Genomic DNA, 18,495 nt, shown 5'->3' with positions numbered 1-18,495 from the left:
TGACAAAATTTGCTGAGATGGACAAATTAGCTTTTTTTGATTACGGACAGGTCATTGTTGACATTCATCAGTGACTAGAAGTCCTTATGGACTTTTTGCATAACAAAGAAAATTATTTTGTAATTTATGGTGCTGATGATTAGAAAGACTAGATTACAGAAAGATGAGAATTGTGATGAAATTGCAGTGGTTTGACCAGAGTTGCATGCATAACTCCTGAAAAGGAGTTTTTATTTTGGTCTTTTATTTTCTTTTTTCCTATCTTTTTTGTTTTTCTTCTCTCCCACTTTTCCACTTACCTTGTTATTTTCTTTCTTTCTTTGAACGTATTTCTTATTAACTATGTAAAAACTGTTAGCAATATTTTTAAAAGGAAATGTTTAGAGGAAAATGGCAACTGATCCAAACGTTTCATGCAATTTATATAATTGAACATTTAATGTAATTTATATAATTGCTTATGTGATATGATTTTTGGTACTCTTTTAAAAAAATGTATGCATGCATATGCATATGTGAGTGTATAAACACACACACAAACACACACACACACACATTCACACAGGATATTGCTGCTGAGCTATTTCGATCAGCTTTTTTTTTTCTTATTTTCTTTCTTATTCCCAGGGCTAGTTCCCAGGGCTTCTCGTTCCTTTCGTCCAAGCGTGATCCTGTGAGACCGATGCAAATACTTTCCTAAAGGAACTCCTTTCAAACCCCGTCGGTTTTCAGTCCAAACTATCCAGTCAACATGCCCTTCCTTTCAGCACCAACCAGCCAAGGGCCCTACTGGCTGGGGATGATGGGAATCGCAGTTCTACCTATTCGGAGAACCCGAAAGCTACCCTCCAAAGTCTAGTTGTTCATCCGACTGTGTTTCAGGAAGTGGGACTTCCTTTCCTTCAGATTCGGCTTGGCAGCCGGAAGTTCAGAGCAGCAATGGAGAAGAGTTACAAGAAGCCCGTATTGCTCGGCGGCGCCCGTCTCTTGGTCCCCGACGGATAGCTGGGCAGCCCAAGCCTCCTTCCGCCGCTCCCTGAACCCTGAGCGCGCGCGCGCGCCCTTCGAGAGGACTGGCGTCTTAACCGGAGCTAAACTGTAAGCCCGCTGAGGGGGGGGGGGGGGCAGAAGCACCTCTTCACGTGTCTTTAAGGCTGCAGTCCCGTGCACGCTTAGCACCCGAAACCGGGAAAAGCTCTGTTTCCCCCCAGACAAAAGCCAGCGCTCGGAATATGTATTTCGAGCGCTGGTTTTGTCTGGAGGAAAGCAGAGCTTTCCCGAGAACTCAGTCTTTAAATGGCTTTAGAAAACCTATTTCTCCCCTCATCTCCCGGGGACGGAAAAAAAAACAACCAGGTTACCCTATTATTCCCGAGAGTGTGGGGTGTTTTGGGGGGAGGGGGAAGGGGGAGTGTTGTTAACTTTCCTCAGGAACCGATTTTTCCTGCAGTTTTGGGGGATTTGAAATCCGACCTCAGAGGAACAATGCCTTTTTCTTTCTTCTTCTTTTTGTTCTTTTCCTAGAACAGCATCCGAGTTAACCGAGAATTACCTAACGTTCAGCGGACTAGCACGCGCTGGCGTTGCTTAGGTAAAGGAATCCTCTGCCAGGGGTCTGGTTTTTTTTTTAAGACATCACACAGCTTTCCCCGAATTCTGACTGCTTATTGATGTCTTTTCCCTGCCATAATTTTAATTATCAGGGCGAGTCTGATTTTCAGGAGAAATTGCAGTGGGGAAGAAGAAAAAAAAATCAAACTTCCCTCTCTCAGAAAATCTTCAGTCTTAAGGAAAAATAAACTCCATGTTTGTTAGTAGAAAGTATGGTATCTATGCCTCTTTATTATTTTGTGATAATAATCACTGCATTCCCACTGAATATCAATACCAGGTGGTGGTGAAATATAGGGAAAGAAAGCCTTGAACTAGTATCACACATAGGACGATTCTTTGATGGGAGGTGAAAAATACTCAGTGTTCACATTATTTTCTTCTTTTTAAAGCTGAAGCCTGTATAAATATTAAATCACAGAAGTGAGCTTATTCTAGAGAAAACCCATTTCACATCCACTCCAAAGAACAATGCCTGAAGTACAAGCATTGTTGTTGTTGTTGTTATTAATGTGGAAAACCTATTCTTCTACATTCAATTCGTAAAACTGGGTCCATGTATACTGTTGTCAGAAATTGACAGGCTTCACAGTAAAAGAGAGAAAAATAAAACAAAGATGAAGAATCTCCAGGCCACTGGCTGAATCCCATCTGTAGGTACACCTAGGCAGCTATACCATATAGCTATAAATAAGGGTCATTTCTTCTTCTCAAGTGTCAGTTTCCTCGATCCCTTAACCAGTGACTCCTTGCACAGTTCAGCTAATTCTTAATCTTTCCTAGCAATTCCAGCATATTTCTCATATGATCCAGGAAAATACTTCTGCAGGTTTCTAAGTGCCTAATGTTTGGCAGGCAAAAATACTCAGCTGCTTCCGAACACAGGAGGTTTTTTTATTCACTAATATCTACTGGTGGGTTTTCTCCATATCTTTGTCTAATCAAGGACAGTTTCAGTTATAAGTCGATATTGAGTCATTCCTGAGAATACCATGAATTTTATGAAATTTGAGGCTACCCAGCAACATGGTGGCTCTGAGCAGCTTACAGATAAAAAAAGAATACAAGATATATCAAGGGAAAAAAAAGACTTTTAGTTCCTTTAAGTCCAGAATGAAGTCTTCATCTTTTCAGCTTCTTCCCTCTTTCCATGCCCTAGCAGAAATAAAACTTTAAGCAAAGTTTAAGCCTGTAAACTTTGATTTTAAGTTGGTCTTGAAATTTGGTTGAATACTTTCCAGGCTCTGTGTTCCTCCAGCCTAGCCACAAGTAACCCTGTTCTGCTTTAGGTTATGGGGTTGGGTGGGTTTTCTTGCTTTTAGAACTAGGCTCAATGGTTTTGTAGAAGAATGCTCAATAACAATTTACATGAAAGTTCTCCCTCTTCAGCACACAATTGGTAGGATGGTATTAGTATTTCTGTACACCATAGAATCACAAGCTGTTAATTTTTTAAAAAACCCACCATGTTTATTTGATAGCCCTTCATGCAATTCTAAAATTCAATATTTCAGAAAAAAAAGTGACCAAACATTAATAATTAAATAATTAAGGAGAGCATGGAGAAGGAAACTTGGAAGCAATATTTAAGAGAATAATTAATCAGAGTTTTATTGAGAATGCAGAACTAAATCTGGTTAAAAAGGATTTATTATGTACAATGAATATAAGAGACATGTGATGTCTTTAGAGAAATGTGAAGCATGCATTTCCTTCAACACTATATTTTGGCTTCTATAATTTCACACCTTCTCTACTTAAAAGGAGACAAAAATAGAAAAATTATGGAGAATCTCCAGGCTACAGGCTTAATCCAATTTGAATCCCACCTAAGTAAGCCTCTTCTCTCTTTTCAAGTCTACATGCTTATCATTGTTATATATTTTTTTCTTAAATAGTGGATCTATAAATTGAACAATCTTTTTTCTTCCCAGAAAGGTAACATCAGATTCCTGTAACGAATGACATTTAGTCGTAGATGTAATGGAATTATGTCAAACATTTGGAGAAAAGAGTGTAGAACTTTAGAACATATTCCAGCCGAATGTAGGCAGTTTTCTGCTAACCTGATTTTGGTGAGAGAGCAAAAGTAGAGAAACTCAGTAACATAAGATTTAATGCTATTAATTTCCATTCAGGCTACTTATTTTGTTTCTCAGAAACATATAAATACTAATTAAATACATGGTGTGCCAAATAAATATTCATATAGATAAAAATCAAAGCAAAATCCCAGAGTAAAAGCAATGAATAAAATTCAAATAATATATATATAAACAGAAAGGTATGTAATTATGCTAATGATAAGCCTCAAAAAGGATATTTGGAAAAATGATAAAGTGAAGGAGCCTGTGGACAAGGAAAAATGCTAATAAGAGAGTAATTGCTATAAAATGAAAAATAGAAATTTATTGTATATGTTTATAGAAAGAAAAATATAATTTTGGAGAATGTAGTCAAAGATAATGAAGAATGGTTAAGATTGAAAGGGGTAAAAATGTAGAGCAATATTGATAGAAATAAAACATAGTTTTGGAAGTAGAGGAAAAGGGTTAAGCAAGGGGCCTATTGCAGAATAAATGGAATTAAGAATGATTTGACATGAAAACTAATGACAGAATGCTGAAACAAATATTTTAAAGATGTAAATGAGAATGAAAGGGGTATGTCAAAGAATAGAACTGAAATGAACAAGAAAAGTTCTAGTCTCCAAGAAAATAAATGTTGAAAAGGCAATAATGAATATTTTGAAAATGTTGAAAAAATAGTAAGGCTATGCCTATGGGCTAATTGAAAAATATTAAAATATGGATTTGGTTTGCTTGCGGTGTGGCTGTGTGACTAGTTAGGGTATGTGTAGTGTATGTGAAAGCTACATCCATGCCTGATTACTGGAAGGATGCCATTATTGTTCCTTATACAAAAAGAAAGGTAGGAAGAATAAATGCAGTGGGACTCATTTTTTAAACCTGCCTGGGAGAGTATTTAGCACAATGTGACTGAAAGGATACAAGAGTTGACAGTGGGAAACATTGGGAAGTGGTGGTATACTGGTGCTATACTGGTGCTACATCTGGAAATCTTTTGCGTTTCAATAGGTCACTGAAAAATGCATGAAAGTAGAAAAGAAAGCTAATTGTTTGTGTAGAGAACATAAAAAAGAGATATAAATAAATAAACATATTGTAAAAATAGGTCTGAATTTTGTGTAACTATGCAGTTGAAGACTACTTACTAAATATCTAAGAGTAATATGGTAGAAGTAAAGCATGCATGAGAATAAATTATATGTTTAACACAGAGCAGGAAAAAAACTCAGGTATCTTTGACATTCCATTGGTTAGCTGTATTTATAGATAAATGTATAAAATGATTGTATAAATGTATTTATTTAATATTAAATTTATTTGACGCCTATCTTGTGGTTTGAGGCAACTCTCTGTGTAATTTTATTTGCAGATGATGGAAACAATCATCATGTTTATTATTATTATGTTATCAATAGATGAGAACCTTCATATTTTCCAATGAATGTTAGTTTATATGAGGTAACAAAGAATATGAACTTGAAAATTAATGTAGAAAGCTCCAAGATATTTGTGGCCAGCAAGGAAAATGGAATAGGTAATTGCAGGTTATATAAAAATGGCAAGTAATTAGACCAAGGAGATGAATTTATATTTGTTGGGAGACTGGTGTTTAAAGATGAGTTAATGGACAGACAGTTCTTAAGATGTGTAAATACTAGTAGAAAAGTAATGACTATTATGTGTCTGTTACAAGGAATGCATGTATGTCAAAGGAAGCAAAGGTGGAATAATTTGTTACATGAAAATATGTATGTCAGGACAAACATAAAAGTAATTTGAATGCACTGGGAAATGGATACTTGAGAAATGATTGTGGTAAATTAACAAGAGAGAAATGAACAGAGGCTGAATAGAAAAATGAGTGACCAGTATATAAAATAATACATTTAGATGATTTGGTCATATAAAATGACTATATATGACCAGGTTTTGGCTGATTCCTTGATAAAAATAAATTGAAATTGAAACTTCTAATTTTGTATTTTATTTTATATAAAAGTGCAAAAAAGTTATACTTATTCCAGAAGAAAAATAGTCTGATGGATAGGTCAGATATTTTAAACCAAAATACCATCAAAATGTGCCACCCATGGATAAGCTGCTGTATATATTAATGGTATTTTAAAATTTTGAGGGTCTGCTTATCTGCGTATGGATTTACATGTAAGTAAATACAGGATAAATGGGTACTTTAAAAAGGTGTTGTCCTATTTACTTCTGGAAAGCCCATCCATAGATAAGCTGAATCCATTTTGGCAGCTGTCTTTTGGCACCCACAAATCTGAGCTTATTCACAAATATATTTGATGATAACATCTCAGTCCCAGTGCCTAAGGGAAAAGCCAAGTCTTAGGCACATTTCCTAAGATTGCCAGGTAACCCAGCTTCATTTAGAACAAAGTTGTCGAACTCGCAGCCCACGGGCCTGATGCATCACGTGCTGGCCATACCCACACCTGGTTTAGCAAAGGGGAAAGAAGTTGCGATACGTCATGTGATGGTGCCTTGACGATGCGAGTTTGACACTCCTGACTTAGATCCATGGAATACCTTCTCTGTCAGATCAGATGAGACACACAGAAACCCTAGGCAGTTAGGCAGTTCTGCAAATGACCTGGCCTCGTTCTATATAGGGGTTAAAAGTATTTAATTGTTTGAATTGTACCCAGAAGTCTACTGGCAGCCTATACAGCTCATGTAACAGTGGTGTTACATAGCCATACTATGATGCACTCAATGCCGTACTAAGCATTCTGCTTTTCAAGGGCAGCCCTGTGTACAGTCTGTTGCAATAGTCAAATGGGAGATAGCTAGGGCTTGAGTGACCATTAGAAATGTCTCCAGATATAGGAATGGATGCAACTGGTGTACAATATTATTTGCGCAAGGATCCTCTTGACAATGGCTGTCACTTACTCCTTGAACAGAAACCACAAGTTCATGTGCCCACCAACTCTGTCTGGGAGGATGTCACCCATGCAATATTAATTATGGAAGAACACTTGATGTAGGGACCCTAAAACCCATAGTGTCTCAGTCTTGTCAAGGTTAAGATGAAGCTTGATTTCTTCATGTGGACCTGTTCAGCCTCCAACCTCAGGGAAAGAATCCTGATGGCATCATTTGGATGGCTGAAGTCAGAAATACGCAACTTGCTATCATTAAGATTTTTGAACCTAATCCCTTGATATCTGATGACCTTGCTTAGGAGTTTCATATATGTACTTTAAACAGGAATGGGGACAGAGTGTAGTTCCGTAGCACCCAGCAAAGCAGAGGTGTAGTTCTAAACTCCTCCTTACTTATCACACCAACTAGAACTTGCTTCAGAGGGAGGACGAGAACCACTGAAGAAATGTGCCCAACTACTAAACCCCCCTCAACTGATCAGAAGGATACCATGTTTGATGGTACTGAATGCCACTGAGAAATCATGGATGACCAGGCATTGCTCCTATCCAAAGTCCACCAAAGGTCATCTATAAATACGATTAACTACTATCTTGGTAATATGGCCTGAAATTTACTTAGTCTTACCAGAATATTATTCATTGCAGTGATTTTTTTTGAAAAAGACATCATTCATCATCTAGAAAAATATCACATCTTTGAAAAAAAAATCATTCTCAGTATAGAACTACTTTTTAGCTCAACTTTAAGGCTTGCATAAGATTGGGCTCCCTTGTAGTAGTGTCAGTATAAAAATAATAATGTTCAGTGTAGCAAAATTAGGATTTAGACTTAATAGATTTAGAAATAAAATAATAGAAATAAAAAATAGACTTTGGCCACGTCATTTTTTTTAAAAAAAGGTTGTTTACATTAAAATTAATCTCTTGACTCTAAGGCAAGGATTCCATGTAAAAACTTGTGTGTTATTACATAGGAAACATTTTCATCTCTCAAATAACTGAAGCTTTCAATGTGGCAAATTACTCACAGATTGTTGGGATTTAGTACAGTCCATTTGTCATTTGAGAGGGAGTCTCATTTCATTCTGAAAATACATAAATCCACTTTAAGTGGAGTAAATCGATAGTTGCCATACCTTGTTGGCATAGTTATGTTGGACAAATAAGATCTGGGATTTGGCCAGATGAGTTGTATATTGTGTCTGTTTGGAGAAGGCTATCTTGATATCTGAATTAATTTAATAGAAGATGGAAAAATTATGAGACCTTAGAACTGTTGGACTCTCTGGGAGTTGAGTGGCATATAATTTATTATGATGGTTTGTCATATACTCAGCCGATTTTTAGACTGAATTTTTCATTTTTATCCACCTATCAGGTCCTCCCAAGGATCTGGGATAGATAGGCAGATGTTGTTATTTGGTACATTAAAAGTATCATCAGTGAATGTAAGCTCTTTCAAATAAATCTGCCTTTTGCAATTGACTGATTATGATTTTGCCAATGATGGGGGTATTTAAGTGATGCTCCATATGTTCTGGGATTCTACCCAAGGTATATCTATCCCATTGGTAGTATCTTTGTTTTCTTTTTCATAGTTGTTCTACTTCTATTTGCAGGTCTTTTTATTTGGGATTTTCTCCAGTTCTTTGTCTTCTCTTTTACTGCCTTCAAGTACTGCACAATCCAGAATGTTTTGTCTTTCTTATCAGCAGTTGTTAACTCTGGGGTATTAGGTGGCAGTTCCATGATTATGATAATGATGATGCTTGCATATATATCAAATAATGTCTAGGACAGGCTTTTAAAACTTTGGATTCTGTTAGAAACTAAGTGCATCTCTTCTTCCCAATGATACTTGACCAACAGTAGAACACTAGCTCTCTATCATTAGAACATTACTTCTTGAACAGGGATCTGGGGATTTTGTTTTTACTGACAAGTCCACAGTATGATAATATTTGAAATCTTCTGATTTGTGAATATTAACTATGAAGAGAGAGAGAGAGAGAGAGAGAGAGAGAGAGAGAGAGAGAGAGAGAGAGAGAGAGAGAGAGAGAGAGAGAGAGAACCCAATTCTTAGCAATTTACTCAGTTTTTCTTTGATCGTCTCCTAAAGTTTGTTTGCCACTAAACATTCCATGGGGAATATACTGGGGGGGGGGGGGGGTTATCACAATCATGTTTTAAAAATTACTCATAACCCTTAAATGTGTAAACTGTGTTTTTTGAAATGTATGCTAAAACCACAAAATAAACTTTCTATTCCAAGAAGCAATTAGGCATATACTCTTTCACATATTTTTAAAATAAACAGTATATGTGCTTTTGGAAACATCAAGAATGAACAATTGTAACTTGTGGATTTCCAAGAATGAAAGTTTATTTGTAATTAGAGTTACTTATATACAAACAGAGTATTGATCAAAATATACCATCCCATGAATAGTTCTGTAATTAAGAATGAAAAACATTTGTTTTCTATCTAAGTTTAATTCTAATTTTAAGCAGCAATCTTATTTCAATGTTTGCTGGAAGTAAAATAAAACTTTCTTTGAGGTCTGATTTGGTTTCACAATATCTTAACTGGACAACTAATTACTGTTCTGGAAATTCTCCACTTTATCAGGGTTACGTTTCCTGCTTAGCCTCAAGTATACTCATAACTAATCCTGCAAGGATCCATGATAGCCCAAGGTATCAGTTCATATTTGGAGATAGGCAAGACTCACTTTTTATGCTTTAAATAACAGTTTATTTATTTAGGATTTATTTAGGAATGTGTTAGTTATCCTTCAGTAGCTAAAAAGAAAGATCAAGATACAATACATTAAAACAGCTACAGAAATTAAAAGCAGAACTAAATCTGGTTAAAGTATTGCATCACAAAAGAGAAGCAAATATTTAAAATGAAATTGGAGGATTAAAGTGCTCTTTAAACTGAAAAGAACAGGATGACTTAATAAACAGCATTAACAACAGTTAATGTTAATTTGTATGCATTATTACTATAGTATTATAGTATTATTAACTTGAATTACAGGATATATTTTTGGTACGAAGAAATTGCTGCTGCTGACATATGTAGCTAGTCCAGCAGCAATTCATATTTCTAGGACAGTAGTTATTTACTTAGTTGTAAAGTAATGTTCTTCAGAAGTGAGTTGAAATTGAATGAATAAGTGGACTCTGCCTCTTCTTAAAAGCTGGACCTATTGATAGTGCATTTCGTAGTTAACGTGTACTGCTCTTTCACCTAATATTTGGCACACTGATCAGAGAAAATTTTGGCAGGCAATTTTGAATGAAAGAAACTTCCAACTTTGTCTCTTGTCCAAAGATCCTCTGTAGGAAGATATGATAGTTGGCTGTCTAAAAAAGGTCTTATTAGCAGTAGTCCCTATTTACAAATTGCCCTCCTAAAAAGATTCACTGATACAGTACGCACTTTTGCATACCGTATCAGCATCAGTTTTTCAAAAATCACAAAGTTTTAAAATCTAGCATTTTCCACCTTGCATTATCCTGTTTTCACTAGTCCCATTATGCATGTAGGAAACATGTCTAAGATGTGTTATCTGCTGCCTGAAAATATTTTTTGTGTGCTTTATAAAAGTTTTGATATACAGTAGTATAATAGTTTGTTTTTTTTTTACTAAACTCTGATTTTAAATTCTCTTGGTTATATTTAATAAGATGAATTTTCTATGTAGAATTATAACTATTTAGGTTACATATAAAACAAGTAAGAAAATGAATGAGTGAAACATTACTTTCTTTTAAAAGTATATTTAGTTTATTAAATTAAAAAATGCAATTAATATTCATTGCATGATTTTTTTTCCTAGCCTGTGCTGAATAAGCAGAATTTTGCTTTTGCATCCAAATATTTTTCTCTTCCTCCTCCTGTGCTGCCCAAAAGCTTTTACAGAAGGTTACTCTTTCCTCTGAGAAAAAATCTGTCAATAGAGGGAACTCATTTCTTTTAGTTTTCTAAAGGAATATTTTTTAGCTTTTTACTCCCAATGATAGAACAAGGATTGATATCACTTCTCCCAAAGCCTGCAAATGGCACTGTGGTAACAAAATTCATATCTGAGTTCCTAACAAATTGACTAAAACATGATATTGATTACATATATGTGAGCATTGAGATGTCTTCTATGATTTGGAAAGGAAGTTCAAGTTTTATAATACTTTTCAAGATTTGACTGACAGGCTTACAAGAAGTCAAATTCAGAAGAATTACATTCATGATGATGGAAGATAGATAGGTAGATAAACTTTTGCAACAATATCTGAAAGATATGGTGGTATAGATTATTGCTGCAGGAGTAAATTGGAATGTATTAAAAAAATCAGGATTTTATATTTTAATAAACATAGTTAAACTATTGGACAGACATGAAACCAAAAATGTTTAGATGTCAGTATGAGTGCTGAGGATGGTAGAGGACAGGAAGGCCTGGAGGAACGTTGTCCATGGGGTCGTGATGGGTTGGATACGACTTCACAACTAACAATAACATGAGTGCTATAAATATTATTTTTCTAGAATTGCTAGATAGTCAGCTTTTCTAGTCTTTGTATTGAAGATCTAAAACTGGAAACATTTCTGTTTCACATACCTGTCAGCCTTTTTTTTCTTAAATTGTATTATTGGATTGGGAAATTATATCTCTTTTCCTAATTTTATTTCATTTGTTGTTCTCTTTACAACCAGGATACTTTTGCTCCTGTGCACTTTTATTTACTGGTATCTTTTACCTGTTTCTTGACCATTCTAATTGGTTGGACTAGAAACATAATTATTTTGAAACAAACAATTCAGAAATAAAAGAATAAAAGAAAAAGTTGGAATTGGAACTCAAGCTTCTCCACCCTGCTCCATCGGACTTGGATCACTTTCCCTGGATTCATCTTATAAACATATTAAGGAAAACAGGGTCCAAAGAGAGGTCAGGGAGTGTTAATTTTAACCCAGGAAACAAGATGGTGTCAGCAGGCTACCTGTGATCTCAGTGGCTTAACTGAATCTCTCTGGTAGTCTTTCCTTCTAGTCATGTTAGGCCCATCTTAATAACAAAGCTGCCTTTATAAATCAGCACAACCTGTAATGCAGCTTGTTGTATAAGATAATGCACTGTTTTCTTCTTGTATATGTTTTATTTATTTAATGAGTATTTATAGGCCAGGTCAGTCATGGATATCCTGTCAGAACTGCTACAGTGAAGCATCTCTCAGTCTATTATCCATTATAATCTACAGTTGCTGAAGTTTATAATTTAGCAGTAAAAATCTCCTCCAGGCTAAATCTTGGCATAAGTGTCAGCACTGAGGTAATTCATTTTCTTTACACACCTTAAGAAAAAAAAAAGAAGAAAGAGGGAGGGAGGGAGGAAGCATTTAGAGTTGCCAAGGGGTAACTACACCTACACTTTCTTGGAAAGGCCTCTTTTATTATTTTTGATCCTTCTCCTGTTCTTTTTCTTCCCTTCTCTTTCCCTGTTATTCTTCCTCTTTACTTATTTTTTCTAAAACAAATTTCCACATTAATAAATAGTGCTGTAAATGCCCAATGGGCAACTTACCCAAAGACAGGTGATTCTTTCATGATTTTATAGAGGTAAATAAATCCATGCAATTATAAAAAGTCATTCTCAGCTCTTTTCTCATGGTCATTTTTTAATTAATACAGCTCTATTAAAATCAGAGAATCTGCTCTCATTTTAGCTGTTATTTTTATAACTCCTTGTTAAAACAAGACACTGTGAATATATTAAAACTTGTATAGAAAGAATAGGAAAAATTTAGCCTGTTTTCCCAAGACCTTTTTCAAAAAATAGTTTCATAAATTAGGGGCTAAATGCTAAAAGCAGGTTTTCAGAAGATTTCTTAGTTTTAACATTTTTTGACCTTGAGTTTCAGTAGTCTTGGAATTTCGTTTTATAATTTTTTATTACAAAAAAGCTGCTCAACCAATATAGGCCTTGCTTTTGAAAGAAAACAAGGTCAGCCCTTACACTATGCTAAATTTAATTCACTATTTAAAACTGTCAATGACAGTTCAGCAGAATATAGGAGAGCCATTGTAATTCTTACAAAAATGCCTATTTGATGAAGTTTTTTTTAGGGGGGGGGGAAACCTCATTTCCATAGTCACCAGATAGTTTCTTCATAGACGTCTTCCGTACTTATCTGTGATTTTACACTTTCATTTTATCATTGCATGGGAGATATAGAGAATTGAGTCTGAAGAGCTGAAATGGAAGGAAACTTGTAGCATTGTTTAATTCTTACTATCTGAACCTACAGGTGGTTGACCATTTCTTGACCAATGAGAGTTTGTCATTTGCTTTTTCAGCCTTTCTAGTTTTCTGCTGAGTAAAATGACATTCTAAAGGGTCTCTCTTTGCAGGTCTTGAAAAAGCAAAACACAGCACAGAATGGAATCTTCTGCTGTGCTATGCCATCGGTGCCTTTACCCAGCCTCATCCCTCAACTTCCTGTCAGGAGTAGATCTTTGTTTGCCAGTAATAAGAATGGGAAGAGAGTGAACAAAGAGACCTGTGGAGATAGGATGGCAAGCCCAGAGGCTGTATCCTTGATCAGTGCTTTTGAAGTTTTAAAAGGGAACTGGTAAGGTCTTCAGGTCGACAGCTGGCAAGCCATTCTACATAGTCCATACAGCCGGAGGTATCTGCAAGAAAACATATCTGCTTTTACTCTTTGAATTTTCTAATTGTTGCAGTGCTGAGATAGATGCATGGCATGATATAGCTGGCTTTTTTCCAACAGAAAATGCTAATTTTGTGTGGAGCTGGTTGGACATCCTGAGGGTCTCAGCCATCAATATCCCTTCCCCACTCCCATGCCAGAGTTTGCACTTCTAAAAGGTTCAAATTTTCCTTTTTTTAGTGTGAGAGGTTGGAAAAAATATTAAACATGTAAACCTTTTTGAAAACGATTTAATGAATGCATTATTTTAATACATTGAAATGTAAATTATAATAAATTTATTTTTTTCTGATTCTGTCAACATTTATCTTGATTTTGGCTTCCTTTTGGCAAACCTTGAAATAGAGTGAAATTAATTCATTAGCAACACACTTTCTTTACTACACAAGATCTTTCATATTAGGTTTGGTGGAACTGGTAAGCAATTAGATTACAGACTTAAAGATTCAAGCAACCACCAGAGGAATAAATGGTATTAAATTAAAATATTGTCTTGCAGAACTTGAAAACAGCTGTATGTCTTCATTGCATTCATGTTATGGCAATCCATTTGTGGGGAAAAGTTTTCACAAACTTTTCTCCTTCACGTGTGATTTCCTGTTGTTATGTGTCTCTAGAATCATTATTCTGTCTTTTCTGATTCATATTCCTTAGTTCTTGGCTCATGAATTGCAAATTATACAATGCAACTTCAGAATTCCTATTTGATAATTTAGAATTAATAATCTCATCAGTGTTTTTAATGACTTGAGAAAGATTACATTTCCATGTAAAAGTAATTAGGCACTCAGTGCTTTATACCATATGTTACTGGATTACAACTCACTTAAGCATGGAAACAGCAAATTGCATAATGCACAAGTAACAATGTATGGCAAAGCATTCTCATTAACTTGGCTGCCTTAATACCACTCATCTATGTTACTGAAAGAATATATTTTGGATAATGATTAGGACACCACCCAGTGAATCTACTCCACCCATTCAGATGTGCACAATCCTTCATGCTTTTCCAAAATATGCTCTTCATAAACTCTTGAGAATGGAGAACTGTGTAAACTGATAGCATTAATAGGGGACCAACTGGATTTGTTCCTAATTTGTCTCCAAAATTCTTGTCTGAAAGAAAGCCCATTTCACATTTTGTAGTTGAAAAGCCAACCAGTCAAGCTTTTCCCTTAGATACTCTAAAGCAGGGGAATATTTTTTTTTCTGAACCAAAGATATATGGAGCTGAATGACATGTTAGAACCACACTTTAAAAACAATGGGGGGCAAAAAAAGGATAGGAACTAATTATGGATTTAATTTCGTTTACATGAAATGAAGATGAAATAATCTGATTATTTTCTTGTAAGTAAATAATCAATTGTTGTCATAAAAATGGTGATTTTAGAATAACATTTAGAGGTCAAGGACTTTACCTGAATTGTGTTGGGTTTCCTATTGCCCAGGGCTCAAGTCCTATAAGAAGAGATTGAGGTAACTGGATACCTTTAGCCCTGAGAAAATATGTCAAAGAGAGAATATGATTGCACTCTTGAAGGGATGTCACAGAGAAAGGAACCAACTGTTCTCTATCAGGTTGGAGTGTGGGATGTGGACTTATTATCAAGTTACATGAATGAAGATTCTAATGAGAAAAAAACTGCCTAAGAGCAATTCAACAGTGGAGCTAATTACATGCAAGGTCATAGGCTTTCCTTTTTGATTGTGCTCAAATATAGACTAGATAGTAGTTGGAGAAGCTTTAAATTGGTTGCATGTGATGGATGGACATCAGACTCAGTGTTTAAGTTGTATGCCTACACTGTAGGCTGTAAGGAGTTTTAATAGATCCATTCTGCCTTTTCCTTCCCAATTTTACATTATCATGCCTCAAATGACAACTGAATTTAGCTTTTTCTTCACATTTCATCATTCCTAAAGGCTACTTAATCTGTTACCTATTTTTTGGGAGGTGGTAAAGTTGGCCGTTTGATTTTTAAAACTGAAAACCTATTGCTGTATACTGCAGCTTTCATTTAGAATGACCAAAAGTTCTTGATTATTTTTAGTACAATAATAACATTTTACTAATGGTCCTTTTAGAAATGGATGGGACCATCCAGGATGGAAATATACCTTATCCACTGTTTAGAATAATTGGAGAAAAATAAATGGGATAAGGCTGCGGTTGTTATGCTTTGTATATTTAAATCATATTTTAATATCTTTGCTTACAGTAATATTCTCAAGTTTATAATTTGAAAGACATAACAGAAGGAGAAAAGGATGCTGAGAGATGAGGAACTGAAACCATTTCCTAGAGACAAACTGCATTTCTAATATATAATAGGACCATAGTGTTCACTGTAAGTGACAATCTTAGGCTGGGAGAGTATTCTTTTATTTAAAAATTGTTAACTATTTCTAGCAAGATGGAATCACAAACTATACATCTGAAGTGATTTAAAATATCTCATTTACTTATATGGAAACAATATGAACTTAAGTTTCTCTCATTAAATGAATGGGTGTTGAAAAGTATTAATGATAGTTGGATTAGAACTGCAGTCTTAAACTACACAATCTTCTGTGTAAAGCACCTGAAAATTAAGATGCCTCAAAAATCCCTTTCTAAGTGCCAAACCCTTCCTTCATTTTGCCAATGGTAATGGCTTAATTTTCTGCTTTAGAATGTTCATAATGGTAGAGATATTTATGTGTAACTTCATTTCTACTCACATACAGCAAGTGAGGAATCTGTGGTGAATTATATATTGCCAAGCCACAACTTCCAGCCACCTAGCCCACACAATTATCATAGAAGTGAGAAGTTGGTAGATGTAGCTCAAAATCAAAAGGTTTCCCCATCACCTATATGGTGATGACCATAAACCAAGAAACATCTGAACAATTAGCCCCGGTGGAACGGGCTCGCAATTTGGGCGTCCTCCTTGATGCCCGGCTGGCTATGGAAGATCAGGTGGCAGCCGTGGCGAGGGGGACGTTCCACCAGGTTCGCCGGGTGCGCCAATTGCGACCCCTTTTGGACCGGGAGGCCCTGCACACAGTCACTCACGCGCTGGTGACGTCTCGCCTGGACTACTGTAATGCTCTCTACATGGGGCTCCCCTTGAGGTGCACCCGGAGACTGCAGTTGGTCCAGAATGCAGCCGCGCGGGTAATTATGGGGAGATCGAGGTTCTCCCATATAACACCGCTCCTGCGCGAGCTGCACTGGCTTCCTGTGGCCTACCAGGTGCGCTTCAAGGTGTTAGTTACCATCTTCAAAGCGCTCCATGGCATAGGGCCTAGTTACCTGCGGGATCGTGTCCTGCCTCATACATCCCTGCGACCCATTCGCTCACACAGAGAGGGTCTCCTCCGGGTGCCGTCCTCTAGAGATTGTCAGAGGGCGGTGCCCAGGAGTAGGTCCTTCTCTGTGGCGGGCCCTACCCTTTAGAACGACCTCCCCCCAGACATTAGAACAACAACCGATCTCCGCTCCTTCCGCAGTAAACTGAAGACCCACCTGTTTCGGCTAGCCGGCCTGGCATAATTCGACAACTTTTCCACCCCTAGGTCATTTTTAATTGTCAATTTTAGTTTTTAAACTATTAATGTTATTGGGGTTTTAACCTTTTTCAGTATTGTAATTATTTATTTATTTTTTACCTCCTCTGTATGACACTGTGCTGACTGTTGCTTGTGTACGTCGCCCCGAGTCCCTGTGGGGAGAGGGGGCGACTAATAAGTTTAAATAAATAAATAAAAATAAATTCCACCTACAAAGTCTTATGAAAAAACTGAACCATTTTTGTACTTTAATATTGAACATATATAATTAATTTAGTCTTTCTGTCCAATCTTCCTACAGTGCGGTTCCTATTTAACGTACCAATCTGTCAATGACAACACAGATAGCTTTAGTTTTCTACAATGCAATATGAGATCCAGTCTATTACAGTGTGAGATAGATATATTGCCACATATTATTGACAAGGTACTGTACAGGAATGTTTAACACCAATATGTTTATCTATTAAGATAGATAAAATATGTTTATCTATTAAGAAAGCTTTGCTCTAGTGAGTATCTCTGTTAGGCTGATATCATTATTCTTAATGTTTGAACTTGATGAAATGAATTTCATCTGCAAGTTGTATTGGATTCATTATAATGATTAAAAGATAATTATCCTCTTTTAAAACCTGTTCCATTGTAATCAATTAGACTTTAAGAGGGTGACATGTTTTCAAATTATTAAATATCTCTGTGACTATTACTGAGATTGTGTTGAGTTAGAAGTAAAGTGATTGACTTCAAACCACAAGCTGCATTCAGGAAAATTAAGCAGATAAACTGACATAAGGAAAAGAAACATTACAACATTCTAGTATAAGTATATTTTGTTCTTGACAATAAAAGATTATGCTTGCAGAATGTTATCAGTGGATACAAAGGAATTATCTCTATTCTGTGAGGCTCTGGAACATAAGATTTATGTTAGCTGCTGTGTAAGTTCAGAAAGTAGTATGTAGTAGGGTGTGTGTTCCCACTCCCACACATTAGGGGATAAATCAGCAACAAAAAGCCTCAGAATTTTTCTGTCTGATCTATTAGATGGTTAGTTATCTGGATTAATGACTGCTTCTTTAGGGAGACAGGGAAGCTCAATGGGAATCCTCATGTTTTGCTAAAAAGAGTCATGACAATTGTGCAGCATACAAATATATTATATTTTGATAAAATAGTATAGAAAGTTAGCACCCACCCCATTCCTAGAAAAATGAAACATTTTGAAAAATATTAAAAAGGCAGAATCTTATATTTCTCTGGATGAGAAATGGAAAAAACTCTTGGAAAGTAACTTTCTTAATAGCCCTCAGAAGATGTCAGAACTTAAGAGATAAATAGATAGAGAGCTCTATTCATAGCAAATATTCTCACCCAAGATCCAACAAAGGTAGGATTGGCCCTCAGCTATAATAGGAATTGTCCAACGTCTCTTCATTGCACCATCCTCAGAAACTTCAACTAAACTTAGCTCAGACAAACTCCTAGGATTTGTACATGGCCCCATGGGAATCTGACAACAACTAATAGAATACATGTTCTTGCACAGGAACAGGAAGCTCAAGTGCAAAGCCCAAGAGAAG

The 18,495-nt window shown here is 35.9% G+C and overlaps 1 long non-coding RNA gene across 1 annotated transcript; it reads left to right on the top strand.

Annotated features, from left to right (window-relative positions):
- The first annotated feature begins 643 nt into the window (after positions 1 to 643).
- LOC309384178 lies at positions 644 to 13,643 on the top strand. The gene is made up of 2 exons (XR_014173971.1): positions 644 to 1,098; positions 13,032 to 13,643. It is a non-coding gene; the product is annotated as an uncharacterized lncRNA (long non-coding RNA).
- The last annotated feature ends 4,852 nt before the right edge of the window (positions 13,644 to 18,495 follow it).

The sequence above is a fragment of the Natrix helvetica genome, assembly GCF_964273705.1.
Source record: "Natrix helvetica genome assembly, chromosome: 1".
NCBI classification, from domain to species: Eukaryota; Metazoa; Chordata; class Lepidosauria; order Squamata; family Natricidae; genus Natrix; species Natrix helvetica.
This window is presented reverse-complemented; position numbering and strand designations above follow the sequence as displayed.